Source organism: Neomonachus schauinslandi, chromosome 1 (assembly GCF_002201575.2).
Source record: "Neomonachus schauinslandi chromosome 1, ASM220157v2, whole genome shotgun sequence".
Taxonomy (NCBI): Eukaryota; Metazoa; Chordata; class Mammalia; order Carnivora; family Phocidae; genus Neomonachus; species Neomonachus schauinslandi.
The window spans coordinates 169037477-169042783 of NC_058403.1; the positions used below are offsets into that span (position 1 = coordinate 169037477).

The following is a 5307-nucleotide window of genomic DNA, read 5'->3' on the forward strand; positions in this document are numbered from 1 at the left end:
TTAACATCATACACTCTAGCTCCATCCACATCATTGTGAATGGCAAGATTTCATTCTTTTTGATGGCTGAGTAATATTCCACTGTATATGTATACACCACATCTTCTTTATCCATTCATCAGTCAGTGGGCATTTGGGCTCTTTCCATAGTTTGGCTATTGTTGATAGGCTTCTTGACTTTAATAACAAAATATTAAACCTACTGATTTCTTTGATACACATTGAACACATGATTCTTCTTTTAACTAGTAACTTAGAATTAAATGGACTTGAACTCTTACTGTCCCGGTCCTTGCCCAAAGTTTGGCTGTGAGGAGTAATGTTCATGAAAGAGCACCTGAAGGGCATGTGGCCCTTGACCTCTCTGCTGTACAATATTTGGTAGCCACTAGTTTTGTGTGACTATTTTAAATTTAAATAAATTAAACATAAAATAAAATTTAAAAATTCAGTTCCTTAGTCAAAATGCCCATATTTTAAGTGCTAAATAGCCATGTGTGGCTAGTGACTTTTGTATTAGACAGCATTAGATATAGAACATTATGACCATTGTTGAAGTTTAATTGTACAGTGCTGTGATAGACTGTTAGAGAGTTTCACATCTGGACCGCATCTTTTTTAAAAAAATAATTAGTTTCATTGAATTGTACTTTGATGTGTTGACAGTGGCCTGTACTAATAATGTGTATGGAGTGTTCTTATGTGTCAGATACTGTCTTCAATACCTTTTATGCATTGACTACTTAATTCCTACAACTATTCCATGAAGTAGGCTTTATTTTTATCTCCATTTTATAGATAAAGAAACAGAGGCTCATAGACTTGCCTGTGGTCACTCAGATGGTAAACAGTGCAGTTGGGATGTGAGTCCTCTAAGTGTGGCTTTAAACCTGTGTTCTTATGTACCACACCATGCTGAGTCTAAAATCCCTATGAAGAGGACTTGGAATTCAGTCTCAGGATATGAGTAGTAATTCTCATCACTTTATTTTTGTATCCTTATTTCTCCTGGCTATAGCCATATATTTATTTCATTTCTGTTACTGCAATGCTATGATGCAATTCTGACGCCAACTTAATGGCGTTAGCACAGACTCTGCAAGTTAAGGGCACAATTCCCAGAAAACTACCCTTACTTCTGATGCCAGCCATAGTTTCAGGGGTCCCCAGACCACCCAGACTTAGGACCAACTAGCTACAAATTTGGGGATTTCTATGACTGTCTCAGGTCTGATAATTTGCTAGAATGACTTACAAAATTCAGGAAAGTACTATATTTATAATTACAGTTTTATTATAAAGCCTATCAATCAGGACCAGACAAATGATGAGACAATTAGGATGAGGTCTGGGATGGAAACAGAAGGCATCACCCTCCACCTTGATGTATTCACCAACCAGGAAACTTACCTGAGATTTGTTGTTCAGAGTTTTTATTGGAGTTTCATGACATAAGCATGATTAATTGAATCATTGGCCATGTGTTTGAACTGAATCTTTAGTCTTCCTCTCCTCCCTGGAGGTTGGGCTGGTTCAAAGACCCAACTCTCTAATCCCGTGTTTGGTCTTTCCAGTGACTAGCCCTCATCCTTAGTTATTTTATTAGTGTAAATCAAGTATGACACAAGGGACACATAAATAACAGTCATTCCCATCACCCAGGACATTCCAAGGATTTTGAGATTATCTCCTGGGAACCAGGGTCCAAGATGAGACAAAGTCTTTATTATACAACAGTATGCATTTTTTTTTAAAAGATTTTATTTATTTATTTGACAGAGAGAGACACAGCGAGAGAGGGAACACAAGCAGGGGGAGTGGGAGAGGGAGAAGCAGGCTTCCCACCGAGCAGGGAGCCCGATGTGGGGCTCGATCCCAGGACCCTGAGATCATGACCTGAGCCAAAGGCAGACGCTTAACAGCTGAGCCACCCAGGTGCCCCACAGTATGCATTTCTTTAGGCTGTCTTAGATACTTTTTGAAATGAAGTGGAGGATTTATGTTTGTGTATATACGTGTAAAAATAAAAATATAAACATTTTAGGTATATATGTATAAATATGTATTTTTAATATAGGTGCAAGAGGACTACTAAACATAGTTTTATAGATTTCCAGACATAAAGATTGCCTTAGAAATAACTTAGTTTTACACTCTTACTTTACTGATGAAGACATAAACCCAGAGAAGTGAAATGGCTTGCCTAGGTACTTGGTGGCAGAGTTGGAACTGGAGCTCAGGGTTTTTAATCTTATATTAAAACTCTCCTTGTCTTCTCAATCTCAAGCTCCTCCTCTAAAATAGTCATGTCACTACCACTGCATACTTTTCTCACTTCCTTACTGCACCTTAGAAACCTCAGGCTGACTTTAGGAGATAGCTTTGGAGCAATGGATGAAGCTTGCTGCAAACTGTATTTTTGTATCTCCTGCCTTTGCACATGTGCTGTTCTTTCTGCCTCAAATGTCATTTTACATATTGGCCATCTCTTCATTGTTTTGTTTTTTTTATTTTTTTAAATTAATTAATTAATTAATTAATTAATTAATTACTTTGGATATAGTGTTCCATGATTCATTGTTTGCATATAACTATACCCAGTGCTCCATTCAATACATGCCCTCTTTAATACCCATCACCAGGCTAACCCATTCTTCCACCCTGCCCCCTCCCCTCTAGAACCCTCAGTTTGTTTCTGAGTCCACAGTCTCTCATCTTCATTGTTTTTAAGTATATAAGCTAAACTTCACATCCTCTGTGAAACCTTCCCTGCCTTTCTCTCCTCTCACAGATTTCGTTTCTCCTGTCTCTGTGTTTCACATTATTTAGAATATGCCCTTATCTTAGTGGTACTTACCATAATTATATTTTTAATTCTTTTTCCACATCTCAAACCTTAACAGAATTTTTTATTTCACCCTTGTTGCCACTAAAATTTTTCCTCTCTTTGTCTTCCTAGCCCTGATACAGCAGCATCAGTGACTCAGCTGTTTCATCCAAAAATCTAGAAGTCACCTTGATTTCCCTCTTGTTCTCATCTTGCTCATCTAATTAACAGCAAGTCCTTTGGTTCTATAGCCTAAATATATCCCAATACTTTTCTCTTTCACCTCCGAACTGGTCTGTCTGCTTTTACTCTTGCTTTCTTTCAATCCATTCTCCGTACAGTGGCCACCGTTCTTTCAAAATGTAAAGCATTTTGAAATCTCGCTCCTCCCCATTTGAAGACAGCCACATCTTCTGATGCAGTGCCAGCCACTTCCCCAAGATGGTGAAGGTCAGAGTAAATTGATTTGGCCGTATTGGGTGCCTGGTCTTCAGGGCTGCTTTTAACTCTGGCAAGTGGATATTGTCACCATCAACAACCCTTTCATTGACCTCAACTACATGGTCTACATGTTCTAGTATGATTCCATCCAGGGCAAATTCCATGGCACAGTCAGGGCTGAGAGTGGGAAACCTGGCATCAATGGGAAACCCATCTCCATCTTCCAGGAGCAAGATCCCGCCAACATCAAATGGGATGATGCTTGTGTGAGTATGTTGTGGGGTCCACGATGGAGAAGGCTGGGGCTCACTTGAAGGGTGGGGCAAAGAGGGTCATCATCTCTGCCCCTTCTGCCGATGCCCGCATGTTTGTGTTGGGCATGAACCATGAGAAGTATGACGAATCCTTCAAGATTGTCAGCAATCCCTCTTGCACCACCAACTACTTGACCCCTCTGGCCAAGGTCATCCATGACAACTTTGGTATTGTGGAGGAACTTGGGACCACAGCCATGCCATCACTACCACCCAGAAGACTGTGGATGGCCCCTCTGGAAAGCTGTGGTGTGATGTCCGAGGGGCTGCCCAGAACATCATTCCTGCTTCTACTGGTGCTGCCAAGGCTGTATGCAAGGTCATCCCTCAGCTGAATTGGAAGCTCACTGGCATGGCCTTCTGTGTCCCTACCCCCAATATGTCAGTCGTGAAACTGACCTGCTGCCTGGAGAAAGCTGTGCAATATGATGACATCAAGAATTTGGTGAAGCAGGCATCGAGGGCCCTGTCAAGGGCATCCTGGACTACACCAAGGACCAGGTTGTCTCCTGCAACTTTAACAGTGACACCCACTCTTACACCTTTGATGCTGGGGCTGGCATTGCTCTCAATGACCACTTTGTCAAGCTCGTTTCCTGGTATGACAATGAATTTGGCTACAGCAACCAGGTGGTGGACCTTATGGTCCACATGGCCTCCAAAGAGTAAGAGCTTCTGGATTGCCAGCCCCAGCGAGAGCAAGAAGAAGATAGAGGCTCTCAGCTTCTGGGGTGTCCTTGTCCCAACTCATCCCCCAACACACTGAGAATCTCCTGACCTCCATAGTTTCCATTCCAGACCCCCTGAAGAAGGGAGGGGTTTGGGGAGCCCTACCTTGTCATATCATCAATAAAGTATACTGTACCTAGCCAAAAAAAAAGTAAAACAAATCATGTCATTTCTAGCTGAAAATCCTCCATTAACTTTTTCTTTCACTGAAATGAAATCCAAACTTATTGTGCCAGGCAAGGACCTACATGATATAGCCAGTTCCTCCTTCATTTGTATCAGACTCCCCCACTTCCATAAATTTCTGTTTGTTTCTCAAACATACCATGTTTGTTTCTTTTTCAAGGCTGTTCCAAGGTGTAGCTTGCTGTGTGAGTATGGTGGGAGGGAGGAAGCTTAACTTCTCTTCCTCCCCTGTGTTCACCATTAGCTTCCCCTAAAGGCACTTGAATAAATGTAAAATCTAAGGCAAAGAGGTGGCTTGCTCTACAGCCTCAGGATGAGAGGCAAGTTCCCTGGGTTCTCCCAGCCAGATTGCTGCCACAGTCTTGAGGCTTGTTTCATTTCAAGCTTCTGTTAAAATGTCATCTCCTCAGAGATGCCTTCTTTGACCCATTATAGCACCTTCGTGGCTCTGTGATATCGCTTTGTTTTATTGAGTTTGGTTGCACTCAAGAAATTGCCTTGCTTAGTTAATTAATTAATTTAATTAATAGGCTTTATTTTTTATAGTAGTTTCAGGTTTATATAAAATTGAGGAGATGGTTCAGAGAGGCCCATATATGCCCTTCCTCCTACTACCACCCAGTTTCCCCTACTGTTAGTATTTTTCAGTAGTATAATACATTTGTTACAGTTGAACCAATATTGATACATTAACTAAAGTCCTTAATTTACATTAGGGTTCACTGTCTTGTATAGCAATATGGGTTTTGATATATAGGTAAAGTCATATATCCACCAGGACGGTATCATACAGAATGGTTTTACTGCCCT

General features: G+C 41.0%; 1 pseudogene; it reads left to right on the forward strand.

Moving 5' to 3' along the window:
- Positions 1-3268: 3268 nt before the first annotated feature.
- On the forward strand, positions 3269-4251 carry LOC110585018 (annotated as a pseudogene).
- Positions 4252-5307: the final 1056 nt, after the last annotated feature.